Below are 18,945 nucleotides of genomic sequence, written 5' to 3' on the forward strand. Positions count from 1 at the left end.
CTTTTTATATCATATATAAAAAATAACATATCTGCATTTTATCTGCATTATTTTTAGTTATTAGCACAGTTTATTGATTGATCGGAACTATCTTTGTTAAGATCCTACGATCGTCACTTCACGTTGATTCAAAAGCTGTGTTAGTCCATATTAGGCATGAGCACGGTCAAAAGACCGGACCGGACCGGACCGATGTGGACCGAAGACCGAAATGGCATAAAAACTCAAACCGAAGACCGGACTGAAACAAGCTCGGTCGGTCCGGTTCGGTCCCGGGTTTCCTCGGGTCGGTCCCGGTCTATGTAGGGTTGGACCAAAAATGAGAAATGGGCTTGAGATGTTGGACTTGTGTGGCTTTGCTGGGCTCATTTTTGGAGTATTGGACTCTTTTTGGATGTTGGACTCTTTTTGTATGTTGGACAGGAGGCTGCAGGTTGGAGTTTTGGACTCAAATGAAGACCAAAGCCCATAATAAACCCATTAAATATTTAAGCCCACAGTCAAAGTCGGGTTTTGGTCCTGGACCAGCATTTTCCGGGTTTTGGACCGAACCGGACTGAAGACCGAAGTTGCAGGAAACCATAGACCGAAGACCGGACCGATTGTGGCTCGGTCGGGCCGGTCCGGTTCGGTCTCGGTCGGGTCTTGGTCGGGCTTCGGGTTTCCGATCCATATGCTCATGCCTAGTCCATATAGATTAATGGTGTATTGAATATAATCACAAAAAACTTTATAATTATTACAAATATAACATAAGAGCACTCCTAACGCCTTCGTCTCCTATCCGTCCCTGACCCGTCCTTGAAAACATACACGATCCCAGTTTCTATAATCCTAATATAGAAACGTGACCTGGTGACAGTGGATATTAGACTGAACGGAGCAAGGTGTCATATTTCACTTTTCACACACGAAAACGCCCCGAAACGCCCCCTACATTGCCCCAAGGGGGCGTTCTGGAGAGAGAAACAGCCAAGGCGTTAGAAATGGGAAGGGTGAAGGAGGCGTGAGAGTTCTGGAGCAGTGTGTACTATAACACCAGGTAGGACCCAAAAGCTTTTGTTTTTGTCAAAAAGCAATTCTTTATTCCAGATCCATGGTTATTATTTTCAGAAAAACACCCCTCAATAATTGTACACTTTTCAATACAGATTGTACTTTTATATGTGTTTAAGAATTTTGGATCTAGAAAGAGAGATCGAAGCTTAATTGATTGGAAGGATGGTAGGGTCAGGTAGGGGTCCATTTTGTTAGAATTTTTAATATAGGAGGGGCTTCTATTTTTGAAGGCATTGTTCCAAGTAATAAAGGGGAAAGCCTTATGATGACTAAGATGCCACATGGCATGAGATGCCCCAATGAAAGGCTTTATGGGAAAGCCTTGCTCCTTATAGCCTTAGGAATGATTTACATTATATGGAAACATTGTGCTTAGTGGCGGAACAACTATCACAGTTACAACCACAGAACAACAAATAAGTCGTTGTACATACCAACATAGACTGATTTCTCGTAATCATAAAAATGATATGATTATACTATATACTATAGTAGTCACTAGTAAAAACATGTTCGAATATAATCCCATTGAACCCTATGCAGTAAGTTGTCTAATCGTGGGCCATGAGCCAGGGGATTGATATTGGTCATTGGTGGGCTATAGGCCCAAAGGAAAGCAGCCCTCACAGCTGCATAGGGCCTCACTTTTTAAGGAGACTTCATCATTAGACATCTTTCTGGCCTAAATAAAAGTTTCATCAAAAGGGGTTCCTGTACTCATGTACCCATAGTCCCATATCAAACCTACTGTTTTTTTAATTGCAATCATCAATTTTTTTTAATTCTCGTAGCTAGCCAATTGTAATACTCCAAATTACTTCAAAACAGGCAAATTATCATAGACTCTTATTGATTCATTTAGTTGAGTTATTCATAGTTTGTATTCGACTTATTTCACAAGTTAATAACTTGCTTTTACTTTACATTGTTTCATATATAGGTTTGTCCCTCTTTTAATAAAATGTTTTAATTATTACAAGTACTTTGTTAATAACTTGAAATGAGAGTATTCAAAGAATAATCTACGATGTAACGAACTAACATTTTTTCTATCATTTTGACATTTTATATCCGTTGAACTTGTAATATTTTATATACGTATGAAGGGTCTATCTATAACACAAAACACCCAAAATCTATGAGAACAGGAAATTGACTTAGGATGGCAAAAATAGACCCGACCAAACCTAACTCGTTAAAATTGAGTCAAGTTATTTGGATTTAGATGTACTGTTTAGTCGACAGCTACCAGTTATTACTTATTAGTCATCAGCTATTAACTAGTTTTGCTAAATATATCTAAGGTTGGTGTTTAAATCTCATCCTTTCCATTAGCTGATGATTTTATTTTTAGTTGAAAGACAAGAAAGATAAGCAATGATTAGATAGAATTTAGTTAAACAAAATATACTACTACTACTACTATAAGTGCTAACATAATCATTGATGGAATAAAAGAACATCTCCACAACAATAAGGCAATGCATGTTACCTACATTCAATATTTGGTTTTGTTATTTTGGGCAGACATAATTAGGTTTTGATCAGTTTCACAAGACTAAACTATTTTGTTGAGATATTGAAGAATCCAATGACATATTTCATATTTGATAATAACTTATAGATTTATATCATAATATATTCACATCAAGAGAAATGTATTTATATATGATTTTAAAAGGAATTCTGTTTACTTGTATCACCTTTACTCTTTTTTTTTGTAACATTTGTATCACCTTTACTAAAAGTATATACACAAGATTAAGAAACTTTTATTTGATAACAATCAATTCAATCCGATAACTGATAATTTATTTATATTTTATTATCCTTATCTTTGTAAATAATAGATGACAAAAATTGTAATTCTAATTTTTAATGGCTCTGGTAGATTATATTGTCTTTTGGAGAGAAGTTCACGTTTAATATAGAATGATTTAAGATAGAATAGTTCAAGAGTATAAATAAAAATAGTAACATTAAAAAAACGTAGAAGACCAAAATTTATCTTCGACTAGACAAAGACCTTCACGTTAACATACTAGAGCGAAAAATCCTGCTTGATTGGTGTGTTTGTGTGACCACTTATCATGACAAAATTCATTTTAACATGTTAACTATGATCGGAACGAAAAGCACATCCAATTAGAACCGTAGAGCGTGCGTAAATGTTTTATACCGAAATAGCTGTCACGTGGTCTTTTCTATATATATATATATATATATATATAAGGGTTGGGTATTGTAAAACAAGTATTAAAGTAAAACAAATAAGACAAGATCTTGATCCTTAGATCATGGTTATATTGATGCACGAAGATTCACAAACCAATTGATGTACGATGATTTTCATGATACACGGTGATTATCACTGAATAAAAACCTATTGTTTTATTTGTTTTACTTTAATAGTTGTTTTATTTTACCTAAAACCTATATATATATACTAGGTATTGTACCCGCACGATGTGCGGATTGTTATAATTATTGTTCAAAAAGGTTGAAAAACAAAAGCTAAGATAAATATGTTATTGTTCTCTTTTTATCCCCTTTTTCTTGTTACCATTTTATACATAACCATTTGGTAAGATCAAAAGAAATTTTTATCACGGAAGATAATCACATATATTTCGATAGCTTATTTTTGTATATCTAGTTTATTAGTGATTTTAGTTATAAAGTCTTTGTTGATTTATTTTTATTTTCTTTGAACATGAGTTGTAAACATTATTAGGTTTACTTAATTTTTATATGGAGAGATCGAAAAGTTGCAAGTTATAAAAAAAATACTGGATCACTTTTTTCGGGGTTAATCCAACCTTCTTTCCCATGCATTTCTTTCCCCCCTTTTCCGTCGACTCTATGGCCTTAAGAACGCTGGTTTTAGAAATCCTGGGCGATGGGAAACGTTGCAGGACTCGAGTTTTCCAAAACATAACTAATTAGCTTGATGCTTATTTTTTTTTCTTTCTCTGTTTCTCACAATTATCATAAAAGGGTATAAGTTTTTATGTGAGAATATGTAAGTAAAAACTTTGATCGGTGGCAACTTGATAAACTCAAAAGATGTTATTTTGTGGACACGAAAACCACCCTCCTTATAATGGTCGAGGTCCTTATGTATATAGATTGCACGGACAAAATTGTCATAAATTAGGTGGATTAGTTCCACTTGAAGTAAATCCGCCAATATTTTCATAATTATATATTTATGACACAACAAATGAGGTTGAACACAAATTCAACGCATCCAGGTTTGATCCTTTGTAATTCATTATCAAAATTGGAAATGATATTTTTTTTAGTTATCATATATTACATACGGCCATAAGAGGCCAGATTTATATATAAGATTTACTTTTTACTTTTTCAATATTTTATATATTGCTTTTATTTAATTAGATTTAATAAATAAGATTTGATAATTTTGATGGAAGATATTTTTTTTTTTGTTTCTTTTAATTTTTTTTATAAATATAAGATAAAATATTGTTAAAAAAAGTAAGGAGATGACACATTGGACAAATCCTATGTTGCAATTTCTTAGCATAGATTTGAATTTGAAGAATGCTTTAGAAAACTCGGTTAACTACTGTTTTAATAATTATATAGATATATATATTTTACTTCCAATCGCTTACATCATTTTACTTCCAACTGTTTACACTTTAAAATTTTTAACAAAATTAAAAAAAATATTTCCTCTACAATAAGATAAGTAAAACCAAAATTGCTTTCATCTTAACATCCGCAATGTTAACCCAATAATCTTTTGCATTCACCTTGAGCCTTCAACGATTTCACATCATGGTTTGGTGTGAAAAGGGAAAGAAACCAATTAATGTTAACATTGACCATTAGAAAAAAAAATTACTTCCAATGCCGTCTTCCACGGGTTTTGGGTACCAACAATAGAGATGCTGTTTTCATGTTCAACCATAGGTAGAAAAGAACCTCCAGCCTTGCTGGGCATGTCGATCGAACCCTTGACTTCTGTCTCCAGAAACAAGGGGTATATCGAATGACATTTCTAATGAAAGAACATGAAATTTTAAGAACACCCATATAATTTTTATAATTTATTGATATACGGTTTTTGAGATAAAAGATTTTGAATGAATTGAAAGAATAAATGATTTATGGAGGAGAGAGAAAAAAAATGATTGGTTGAGATTTGAGGAGAGAGAAATGATGCTAGGTAAATATATAATTGAAATATGGGCATTTTGGGAAAGTAAATGTTGAAACTTAAAATGTAAACAGGGGAGATCTGCTTTATAATACGAGAGCAACTACCCGCGCGTTGCGGCAGTGAGATGGTGGGGTGATACCTAGGTCATAGAGGATGATAGGTTATAGGAGTTTATGTCATAGAGTATGATAGTTAAATGCCTTAGCCATACGGGCTCCGCCCTCGGATTTAAAAATTTGTTGAAAGTATATCGAATGACATCTCTAATGAAAGGGCATGGAATTTTAAGAACACTCATACAATTTTTATAATTTATCGATGTGAAATAAAAGATTTTGAATGAATTGGAGGAATAAATGATTTATGAAGGAGAGAGAAAAAAGATGATTGGTTGAGATTTGAGGAGAGAGAAAGGGTATTATAGTTATTTTAGATAAATATAGAATAGATATGAGGGACATCTTGGGGAAAAACTTAAAATCAATATTGAAAATTTCAAGTTTAATGTTGAAAATATAGAGAAAATCTGCTTTATAATATAGTATATAGATAGATAATGGATATATATATATATATATATATATGGCCAGTGGAGGCAGGAAAACTAAATAAAATAACAACCATGGACTAAATATTTTATTTTAAAAATCAAGTTAATTTTATACTAAAGTTATTGAATTTATACACTGACGGGATAATTTTATATATTAACGTTTTGTAAACCATAATTTTTTTATATTCTATAGATATATTTAGGGGGACTTTTGTCGTGCCAAGCACACATATTTACCTAACATACTCGTACTCCTCATAGGCCGATATATATAGATAAAAAGAATTTTTCACAGCTGGAAATGATAAATTTCAATATTCAAATTTACATTTTGGGTTCATTGAATAGTATCAAACTATCAATATTGTGGATGTAGTTATACACTTTTTTTTTTCCCGTAAGTTTTTGAGAAGCTAGCTAGCTTGATAGTTTGGAACAATCAAGATACTAAGGAAGAAAAAACTTTCTTTTCTACGTCCAAAAATACAAAAAATCAACTTTTTTAACAACATTGAATTCAAAACTTATTTTATTACTACTTTTTAACTTCAAATGTCATTTGTTAGTAATTATTTTTTCTCAACTTAATAATTAAATATTAATATCCGGATTTGAAACCAAAATCTTAAGAAAAGCCGAGTCTGTCGCCCCCTCTTAATAGAACCATTATCCAAAATTGATTACAAGAAAGAAAGTCACTTAAAACTTAACCGTAGATGATTAGATGGAACGTGCCTCTTCCAAGTTTGAGTTGAGCATCACTAATCCAAAGGAACTCTAAGGGGCAATAATTGTCTTGTCGGTTCCATTGCACCCTATCCATCGACAAGTATTGACAACTTGCATCGGCTATATATATCGGCTATATTTGGCCGATCCTTTTTGAATGTTTGGAGCGTGTTGTAGTGCCAATTTTGTCATTTCACCGGAAACCTTACTTTTTAATTGGGGGTTTTTGAAATTGAGGCTAATATTATCTTTTTCTTGGCTTGTATTGCCGGAATCGACTTGTCGATGCTCCAAATGTACTACACTCTTATTCCGACGAGATCTAAAACCATTTTTTAATGTTTCTTTTTATTGCCGGTCATGGATAGTCACTTTTAGGACCCTTTTGGGGGTTTCGTTTATACTTGCTGTTACTTTCTAGTGACCCCATTTTGGGGTTCCTGGCTATTGTTGTTGAATGTTATTCCGGTGACTATTTTTGGGGTTTATGGTTACTGTTCCTTTGGTTTTTCGTTCGACCCCTTTTTGGAGTTTCTAGTTACCATTGTTTTGGTTTTTTGGTTACCCCTTTTTGGGTTTTTCGTTTAAATGTTGGCATGCTGCTATTTTTACCGGTAGCGTTGCCGAAATTTTTTGATCCGTGGTAGTGTCGTCATGTTTTGTTTCATTAAAGCAATATGTGACCGGAAAAATAGTATTATGTCGGTGATGATATCGTTGAATAATTAGGTTGTCGGTGTTACGTTAAATGGCCGATGATGATGCAAAATGTTCGTAAAAATGAGACTCATATGATTTGAGGCGTATCTTGGCGGGGAAAACATTCGGGTTGAAAAACCGAACATATCATGAAAACACAGGTATCATTCCGTCATTGTTTGATATGGTGTTGAAATAACATTATGTTTTGATTATTTTTGGGATAGGTACAAGAGAATTGATTAGCCCACACCCATCCTTAAGGCTGTATTTTGGAGTTTTTATTTAAAGAAAAGAAAAGATTAGATTTAATAGGGGAAGAAAAGATAGGGAAAAAAATTTTTCCATTCAAATCAAGCCAATAATGGCCAGAAAGTTCTCTAATGTAAAAACCATCAATTTTTCTTTCTTACACTTTCTTTTCTTGTACATTTTCTTTTCTTGTAAAAGAAAAACTCAAGAATGCAAGAAGATGAACTTTCTTCCATTTTCTTTTCTTTTCTTTTAAAAAAATAACTCAAGAATTGATGTGTCATATTTTATACCATTTCCCACGTGACTTTAGAACCAATTATTCGTCATTTTGATAGTTTTATATCCAACTTTCGATGCTTTGAAGGTATGTTGAGTGTTTTCAGGTTGGAAATTGATTAGACGAATGAATTGGTCGATTTTGATGAGTTAAGGAAGAAACGGGAGAAAGATTCGGGTGAAATCGAGCGAAAGACGAAGAAAACGAAATCTGGAAGTTGTAACTGCCGTTAGCCCAGTAACGGCCGTTACATAGGTGGTTTGTGGTTTCTCCTGTAACTGGCAGTTAGAGAACTAACGGCCGTTAAAAATCAACTGAAGAGTAACGGCCGTTAGCCCAGTAACTCCCGTTAGGCCTTAAGTATAAAAGTAACGGCCGTTACACGCGTGTTTTGTACATAGGATTAGTTAGGGTTCTGCACTTTTGGACGAATTCATAACACAATTTTGATAGTTTCTCATACTTAGGAATATTTTGGGAGCAAACAAGTGATTAGGGTTTCGCCTATTTTCAGCTTTGGATTGTAATCATCATTGCTACCGGATTATCATCATTCATTTGGTATAATATGATTTCCTCTCTATTTGTTTGTTCTTGCGTTTCTAATATGAATAGCTAAATCTTTAGCACCCGTTTGGGTAGTAAGCATGTCATACGGTCGAATTGATGTTGCTTGCAAATGTTGAACAAGGTTTATATGTTTAATCGAAGATCCACATTTATTTGGATTTAAATATTGTTTTCAACTTTTATATTAATTAATTGATAATTATAATTAGAAGTTCGAGAGAAATCTACGTCATTGTCAATTGATTTATGAAATGGTTAATCGGTCTATAATTAACCTGAAATCGTTGGAGTTCGGGAGAAATCAACGATAAAGATTAAAAACAATTAAATTCATTTTGAATGTGTAAACGTCTATGATCGAGGGATCTGATTAGGCGAATAAGCAGTTCGGGAGAAAGCTTTCAAAAGATTAAATCATAAAATCAACTCAGGAATTTAATGCTTAACTGTTTAGAGGAGAAATTAAGTGCGGGAGCAATAATTATGTTTTGAGCAGTTGAAGTTTCAAGTATAACGGGAGTTCATCTTGTCTACTTTTTGAGTCGTTCAACAAATGCAAGTAATATTTAGACCCGATGATTGGCATGTGAGCTGATCCAAGTAGGTGTTCATTTCTTAATCTGTGTTAAGATTCAATAAATCAAATACTCTTTGCGATTAATCCTACGGGATTACTGACTTTCTTCACTAACTTTGCAACGTGACAATTCGGTCACAAAACCCCCTTTTAATCTGAATCACTTTACTGTGACAATTGCTTATTAAGTCCTTTTGTTCGACCTCGGTTTACCAAGTCAACTATATTGCATACGAACGGGTTCACTGCCCGCAAGTGTGTAGTAGTCAGTAGCTAGGTATTTCGTGTTCATAAATTTAAGACTAGAAAATACACATCAAGAATGACGTGTAATGGTTAATTGGGTTTATTTATTTTTTTAAATTTTTTTTATGTGGTACTTAATATTATTGGCTTCACATTATTTTATTCCAAATACTATATTTTTTGTAAATTGTGTAAGTTAATCCATTACGGATTGAGTTATTTGTCTAACGATAAAATATTGTAAAACTTGCCTATAAACATTTTTTTTATTATTATCATAATTAATTAAAGAATATAAATATCGTGTGTCTCTTGAATCTTGAGAATTCTTTCATAACGTGGTGGAGTGGTTATCCACTTAGCCTTATAATATTGTTCCAATTTAGTATCAAACATTATAGGTTTGATATGTGTGATTTGTATGCTTATACTTTTAGCGAGTATAATATGAGGACGATTTTGGTATGTTTTATAGTTGCAGGATCAAATGTGTTTTTTATTTATTTACTTTCAATCATTATTCATTTATCGTGGTAGATAACTTTTTAGGTTATCATTTGCAATTTAATCATTGTCCTATAAAACCTATTGCTATATATTACATAGTATTTTTGATAGAATAAAATGAAATGATTGTTATATTTAAAATTGAGAGGCTGAGTTGTAAAGTTAGAATTTTGATCGTGAAAATTAAGTTAATAAGTTTTTACTTTAGATTAGACCCGACAATCTTTACTCAAAGTGTTGAAAACAAGTATATTGGGGTAACTCATTCAACCCGTTTGGGTTGATATGAGAAACTTCAAAACTAGATTGCGGGTCTAATTGGTAACATGGAATCTTAAACAATATTTAGAACGGGTATCACTCAACCATTTGTTACACCTGAACTTCTGAATGGAAAAAAAAACACTGAATCACTAGTATAACTGTATAAGGGTTTATTGGAAGAAACAAGAAGAAACAAAGGGAGACATAGGGTTGAGAGACTGGTTTATATTCTTAGATGTGGTATTACAATGTATAATATAGATGTACTTCTTAGAACACCTCCAATGGTAAATTTGAAAAGCTTTTTATAAGACTTGTTACAATTACAAAAAATTATTATAAAGACTTTTTACCATTGGGTATAAAAGTTTTTTTTACAAAAGCTTGAAAATTTTCAAGTTATTACACTCTCTCTCCTACATATATAATTATAATCTAAAGAATTTCAAAGCTATTTTCAAGTCATTATCAAACTTTTGCCAATAGAGTTAAAGCTTTTTAAAAAGCTTTCAAGTAAAAACCTATACCATTAAAAATGCTCTTAGAGTTGTATGTTGTGGATTAATAATTGTACGTTTATTATAAATAAGGATTTTTTGATTGTGCATCACCCCTACATGTGGCTGGGGCATGTGTATATTTTAACATTTACTTTTCGTTTTTTATAATAATAATAATAATAATAATAATAATAATAATAATAATAATAATAATAATAATAATTGTTTAACAATTATTTTTCCTTGCCACATCAGATAATGTGCTTGTTGTTATTTTTTAGCATTTTTTTTAACATTACTTTGCTATATTTTTTATTTATAATAACTTTATTACACATATATATAATACTAGGTATTTTACCCATACCATGTGCGGCTGTTTTAATATATAGTTGAATTAAGTTGCCTAAAAGATTAGAATGTATATGTCAACAATTATTAATAATTCTTTTTTTCTAACTTTATATACTATACACTTGTAAAAATTCATTTAAACTTTATTAGATGATTATTTATCAGCTTAAAGCAAGTTTTTCACAATATTAAAATCCATTCGATAAGGCCATCATGTAACTATAACATATATTCCTTAAAAGAATATAATTTTGAAATAATATCAATTGATATTGTATTACGTTTGTACATTTTATTAACTAAATAAAGTGGTGCTTGTTTTTAATTAAATAAGGGTTTTGATAGTTTACATGCCTAAGAATCGTTGTTAAAAAGAGATATGCCTAATAACAAAAACTATTTTTTGAAGATCATTATATATTTTTGTCTAAAAATAATTGCCATTGAAGTTTACAATTTTCTTTTTGTAAGTTTTGTGTGATTTTGACATAATTTATTTGAAACAATTTCGCAATCAACAAAACTACTTCCTGGATGAAGACATTAAAGTTTATATGGTGTACATAATTGCTATTTGAATGACAAATTAACTATGGTGATCTTAAGGCAACACTAAAAATAACATAATAATAATAATAAAAAAAACTTAAATAACAATATTGACCAAAAAAAAAAAACCCGTTAAATAAACAATATTGAGGAAAAAGATACCGGAAAACTCATAAAACCTCACAACAAATTTTGTAGATATGGATTAAGATTGTCATGATCATGAAGTTTTATGTTAAAATAATGTTCGTATGTAGATCACGATTTGTGGCTGTTATAATATATGGTTTGATTTAGTTGCCTAAAAGATTAGAATGTATATGCCAACAATTATTAATAATTATTTTTTCTAATTTTATATATTATACACTTGTAAAAATTCATTTAAACTTTATTAGATGATAAATTATCAGCTTAAAGCAAGTTCTTCACAATATTAAAATCCATTCAATAAGGCCATCATGTAACTATAACATATATTCCTTAAAAGAATATAATTTTGAAATATCAATTGATATTGTAATATTGTAATACATTTGTACATTTTATTAACTAAATAAAGTGGTGTTTGTTTTTAATCAAAAAAGGGTTTTGAGAGTTAACATGCCTTAAAAAGAGATATACCTAATAACAAAAACTATTTTTTGAAGATCATTATACATTTTTGTATAAAAATAATTGCCATTGAAGTTTACAGTTTTCTTTTTGTAAGTTTTGTGTGATTTTGACATAATGTATTTGAAACAGTTTTGCAATCAACAAAACTACTTCCTGGATGAAAACATTAAAGTTTATATAGTGTACATAATTGCTATTTGAATGACAATTTAATTCAAGAAGATGGTGATCTTAAGCAAATACTAAAAATAACATAATAATAATAATAATAAAAAAACTTAAATAACAATATTGAAAAAAAAAAAAAAAAAACCGTTAAGTAACAATATTGAGAAAAAAGATACTGGAAAACTCATAAAACCTCACAACAAATTTTGTAGATATGGATTAAGATTGCCATGATCATGAAGTTTTATGTTAAAATAATGTTCGTATGTAGATCATATATTTCACATATATGCATAATAGTGGATGAATAAAGTTGTTAAACATTAAAACTTACAATAGCATAAGCAAAAAACATAAAAAAGATGGGACATGATATTTTTTGTCTAGATAAAACTACCATCTGTTCAATGAGATTGATATATAACTAAAAATTGGTAATATATTTATATGTTTATAGCCGTATGTTTATTCACATGTGTGATTTTGTAAGATTATTTTAGACATTATCTTTTTGATGTTTAATTTATAGTTATTAATTATTTAATGTTTATATGGGCTTTGTGTTTCTTTTTAACCGGATTTGTTCTATACACGTAAACATTATAAAAAAATTTAGATATTAATAGTATTTTTTTGGGTGTATATATATTATAGAAAAAATATAGAGATGTCATGTAGGTTAAAATCCTATGTGCTAGTGTGTGAATAATTATTTCAATTAAAGAGGCTCTATAATTGTTCAGATTTCTACTGTTTTAATAAATATATAGATATATATCTATATATATATATACTAGGTCTGCGGTTGTTTAAAATAGTTCATGTTGTTTATGTATTATGAGTATAAATAATAACTTTTAACAATTCTAACTTGTATTATAAACATATATACATAAATCTATATTTATTGGTAATGGAAATATTTTTATATATATTGAAATATATAAATCCAAAGTATAATTGTTATTATATAACTATTAGTCACTTAATAAGTAAATATAATTATTTTTATCTAATATAACACATATTATACTTCACGCAATATTAATAAACATAAATTTAAATTAAATTGTAATGTAATGTATGACCATAGCAATGTATTATTTTTACAAACTGATATATAATTGTAATGTAATGTATGATCATAGCAATGTATTATTTTTACAAACTGATATATAATCCATTAGAATAGATTATCTATCATACTCATTCAAATAAAATACTTTAATGAAGATTACATCATCAAATAATGTATTTCGTACAAGATGAAAAGCTTTTAAATAATTGAAAACCAAATTAAAATTACAATGAATTGAGTAGGGGAAAGAAATATGTGTTATTTTGGTAGGTAAAGTCGCATTCCTAATTATATAATTAATATTAAATCAATATAAATATAATTAGAACCTGGAAACAAAATATTTGCTTAAGAAAAAAAAATCCCACGTTAAATAGAATCTTGAGTTTTTAGTGTTAAATAATATCTTGAATTTTTAGTTTTATTTTATTTATTTTTTCATAATTAAATTATTGGCAAAAAAATTATAAAAATGTCACATAGGTTATATCCTACGTGTCAATGTTATAAGATAGGTTTTGAGTTGTAAAGCTTTTAGAATCGTTCGGTTAACTATTGTTTTAATAAATATATAGATAGATATTATATTATATTATATTACGTTAATAGTTTCCTATCACCCCATCTCATTTAGTGTTTGTCCGTTTAAAGACATTTTGCATCAAGTCATCAACTGTGGTATATATAATATCTGTTCAAAAGAAAAAAAAATGTGTTATAAAAAAATATGAGAATTATGCAAGTAGTCAAAGCAAAAATAAAAAAAGAAAAAACTGGGTCAACGCGCACCCGACCCGCACCTAACCCGTTTTGACCCGCACCCGATTGACCCGCAGTTTTAAATTGACCCACAGTTTTAAAATGATCCACTTGGACCCGTACCCGTTTCAACCCACACCCGCTTTAACCCGTTACCCAAACCCACCCGCCCATTTTGCCAGGCATCATCAAACACGTACAAAGATTTATTAAATTACTACTCCGTATGAATTTGGCACGGTGTCTAAAGACGTAGGCAAGCAAAATTACATCACACTATTCGGGCTAGTAATTATCTCGAAAGAACGGGAACGACATTGTTTTCAAAGGCATCTCTAGAATACGAGCGTTGAAGCATTTAAAAGTAATGTATCGATATGAAATTTTTTAATGAGTAATCGAAGTAACATGGGTAGATTAACATGGTCTCTATGGCTTATTAACAAGGGTAGCTTATTAATATATACTAAAGGAAGACACACGCAAACCGGTGACGTTGGAGACAATAGTATGGTATTTGTGGTGACGGCGACGAATATATGTGGCGACTGTCAATGGCGTCGACGAACGTAGGTGGCTGCGGCGGTGGCGGCGACGGTGACGGTGGCGGCGACGGCTACGTGTAGTATAAGTTATTAATGTAAAAGTAATTAATGTTAAAAGCGGTAATGTAGTTAGTTTAGGACTTGACATAAATATAGTTTATAAATTTTTTCATTAAGATTATTTTCAAGACATCCCTTAAATAGGTGGATTATTAATGATAAGTCAGATGTATTTTACTCCGTATTTTTATGTTACTTGTGCTTAAAGTTAAAGGGGGTGGTAATATATATTATAATGGGATATAGATAACTTTTGTTGTTAAAAGAAAAGTAAATAAATATATTTACACGAAATATATTTTTTGAGAACTGTTATTTTGGATACGTTGAAAATGTGTAATATTTTAATATAACACCTTTTATTTTTTTTACCTACACTATATCTTTAAAATTAATTGTTTTTATGTCAATTAACTACACTATTTGTCGTCATCAAAACCAGTCATCGAAGTTGCCATCACAACACTCCATTTTTATCACATCGCTGCATTATGCGGGTACCTTTCTTCATCTTTTATTACTAATAGAAGTCATCGTCTATCACCGTACATTTACATATATGATTTCTAAGTCTAATATTAGACTTGGTATGTATTTAAAACTGATTGATGCTTATTTATAATAGAAACCTATAGATATATGTTATTTAATCACCGGTTGGATATGAATCGAAGATCTTTAAAGTGACAAAATTTGCCAACTTTCTCTTGAACGTAGACCCGAACTCATTGATTTATTATACACATATCTCATTCTTATAACTAGAATGTTTTGGTGTTGTGGTACTTATCAGGAAGGACGGTGCCGTTATTTGAAGCATGTTGTGGTATTTACAAGGAAGGGTAGCGTCAGTATTTGAAGCATGTTGTGGTACTTACCAAGAAGTTTTTAGATGTAAGAAAATCAGTTAATGGTGGAAATATGTGTTTAATTGCAAAAAGAAAAAGTTATGAAAAAAAATAAAATAATTGGAAAACAAATAAATCATAAAGTTCTAAACAAAATATAAAGAATTTGTAAAGTAAAAAATGTTCGAAAGCAAAAAAAATAAAAACTAAACAAAGTGAACTAAACTAATACACCAAATCATCAAATGTAAAAGGTTAGGGTTATATATGTAAATATTAAAGGGTTAAAAATGTAATATCTAAAAAGATTAAAAAAAAAATTAAAAAGTGGTGGTGGGGGACTCAAACCCACCCCCTTTACAACAAAGGTGGAGCCCAAGTCCAACTGAATTAAATCAGTTTTTTTTATTTTATTTCATTTAACAAATATATATTTTTAATATTTGTTGTAGAGAAAAAGTCAAAAAACTACTGTTCGTTAGCTTAAACCTTAATGATATTCTAATCTAATGTATAAATATGCATGTTAGGACTTATTATAACAATAAAAAATGTAGTTAGGCACAGTATATAATAATTAAAGTATTTTTTTATAGGTGTCGACGAACACATATGCGGCATGAGAAATGAAATGGAATAATTTCCGCAATTATATTATTCTTATATAAAAAAAAACAGCTACAAAACATGAAGCGGTCAAATACTCTACTAAACAAATACTATGTTAACAGTTAAAACGCGTAGTTGGCTCCATATCTTTGCCGGCTTGTTTCTTTTATTTTTTCTTTTACCCATTTTATTCCACATTTGTCGCTTAAGTATCCGATGTTTCATATATTATATATTGATCAACAAAACTTCAATGTCCCTTCTCTATTTTTCTTTTTATGTCATATTAATCTACTATAGTACTAAATTCCTACATTACATGAGAGATGAAATCCAAAACTATCAGAACCCCTATTAATCCACTATATAAAGTCCGTTAAAAAATTTTTATATAAATTCATTATATAAAGTGAAAAGTGAGATTCGAACCCAAATAAATTAAATCATCCAACTACATAATGGCTAAGATGAAACGAGATTCAAAAATACAATAATTAAAGGCATATGAAACAAAATTGTTAGATGCGGTAGGTTTTGGATCTACTGTCATCATTCCTCCACGAAAAATTCATTCAGAATTATTATGGCAAATCTAATTTTAAAAGGAAAATAGATCATGGGTTCATATTTTGGGACTTTGCACTTGGCCATAGGTTCAGCTTGACTTTATACGATGGTACCTACAGATAGGTAAACATTGTCTGAGACAACTTGTTTCTGTCCTTAAACGAAGCTATGCCAAGCTGATACTTAAAACTTAAAAGAGGAAGTTATAATGTTTAAAGGAAACACGAGGTCCAAAATTTCCCCGTCGTATTAAAGCTTTAAAAAGCTAAGTTGTTATCTAAAAAATTGTAAAAAAAGATAGATTATTACTACATATAAAAACCCTATAACTATAAAGGTAAATCTGATTATGATGTGCGCCATTTCTATATAGTAGTAAACGAAATAAGGTTTGTCATAAAAATTTAATTAACAATGACATCTATATTCATATTTTATAGATGAAAAAAGAGACATAAATCGCGCGTTTGAGCAAAATGCCTTTCTTCACTATGTAATTAGAGGGCCGAAAGAAGTGTTAGAACCTCAAAAAATAAATTAAAGTGATAGAGCCTTACACGTGGATGTTTGTACAGATTTGCAATTGTTTATAAACCTATTTAGGTTTTTATCTATTCAAAAAGTTTATTGAAGCTCGGGTATCGATAAACTCACAACATTTTTTTTTTCATCTATGACAAATTTTGTTAAACAGTAACAATCTATATTTACTTTCAATGAATGACAAAAATGTATTGTAAGTTTTTACTCTCTAAAAAGTTTTATGCATAGTAGTTGTAATGGACATATAAATTAGTGGGGTTTGAGGTTGATCAAATGTCAAATTAATAAATATCCAAAAGATTTGTCTAATAATAATAGATATATGATTATGTGATGTCCCATCCACATTAGGGGACTGAATTTTTTTGGTTAATAGGATAATACTGTAAATTTTATATCATCACCAAAAACATTACATTATAAGTAATATGGCCGAATTACTATACTAATTCATACGCATGACAGACCATGCATATGTGGACTTGCAACTAGCAAAACAAGCTAACTAGCTAACAATATCACTACATATTAGCTACAAAATAAGCAATATGGTGTGAACAAAGCAAAGAAAACTAATGTCGTTGGCGCCTGATTTGATCAAAAACCACCATCTAACATGGCAGGTTCCAAGCTTTAATAAAGCATTCAACTTGAGTAGTGTTCTTGAATCCCAATGTGACTAGCTTTACCCGTGTCACACCCCGTTGTAGCGGAAATACAGGGTTAACAAACTAATTGCGTACTAACCAAAGGCTAATAGAAATTACATCCATTTAATACCAATTACAAGTCTAATACAAGTACAATCGTTCAAATGTGGACCCCAGAATACGGATACAAGTCATCCATATATGGAATTGGGCCCACTTAATACAAGATAAATATTTGGACCGTCTAGTACAATTAGAACTAAGAACATAATAGTCCTCCAATGTCTGACGCTAATTATACGTCCAAAGTCAAATGAATGGCCCTATAATGCCAAGATGATCCAAGACTTACTGTTGGTTACCTGAAAAGCATGAAATTTGAGAGGATCAACTATCGAAATAGTTGGTGAGTTTAGAGTGTGTTTGACCAAAGTTTAGTCGTCATTGAGAATACACAATGACATGTAGTTATTTAAGACAAGACAGCCGGGAGCAAAATCCGACAATATATAATGACAGTCCAGACCTAAGTCCGACAATATGACTAATATGCCTCGCACAGGATTTCCCGTCTAAAGTGGGGTGCGGACCAGAACCATGACAGTCAGGAACAAAATCTGACAAGACAACCATTAGGATCTCATAATGGTAATAACTACATAAGGGGAACATTTTAGTCTGTCAAACACATAAACATTTAGTCAGCCGACAACATGGCAAGTCTAAGTCACATAGAACAAAATTTCATAAGACATGTATACACATTTTCAGACAGCCGTCGACATGGCAAAACATAAGGCAAATAATTTAAGTAGCCAAATCACATGACATAGACAAAGACAAATCATTTATAAAGTAGTCGTGTATACAACAGTACATGCTTTTCAGGCCCAAAGTAAAAAGGAAAAAGGGCGCCATAAACTCACCTTAGCGGTCAAAGAGCTAAAAGTATGAGTAGTCCGAGAAAATGAGCAGTTTAGTCTCCACGTCTATCCAAAACCTAGGATATGAGTACCAATGGTGAGGATCAAATCTCACGATGACAAGTATCCTACGTACAACTACTTAGCTATCGATCTTAGAATGCCACGACAAAGTGTGATTAAGTGTTCAATATATATTTGACTCAAGTTACTAACGTCATTGACATTGTCATTGCCAAGTGTCCA

At 30.7% G+C, this 18,945-nt stretch overlaps 1 long non-coding RNA gene across 1 annotated transcript; it reads right to left on the reverse strand.

Moving 5' to 3' along the window:
• Positions 1-17,880: 17,880 nt before the first annotated feature.
• LOC122606078 lies at positions 17,881-18,533 on the reverse strand. The gene is made up of 2 exons (XR_006324801.1): positions 18,303-18,533; positions 17,881-18,138 (listed from the first exon to the last, which is right to left on the reverse strand). It is a non-coding gene; the product is annotated as an uncharacterized LOC122606078 (long non-coding RNA).
• Between the last annotated feature and the right edge of the window lie 412 nt (positions 18,534-18,945).

Source organism: Erigeron canadensis, chromosome 6 (assembly GCF_010389155.1).
Source record: "Erigeron canadensis isolate Cc75 chromosome 6, C_canadensis_v1, whole genome shotgun sequence".
Classification (NCBI taxonomy): Eukaryota; Viridiplantae; Streptophyta; class Magnoliopsida; order Asterales; family Asteraceae; genus Erigeron; species Erigeron canadensis.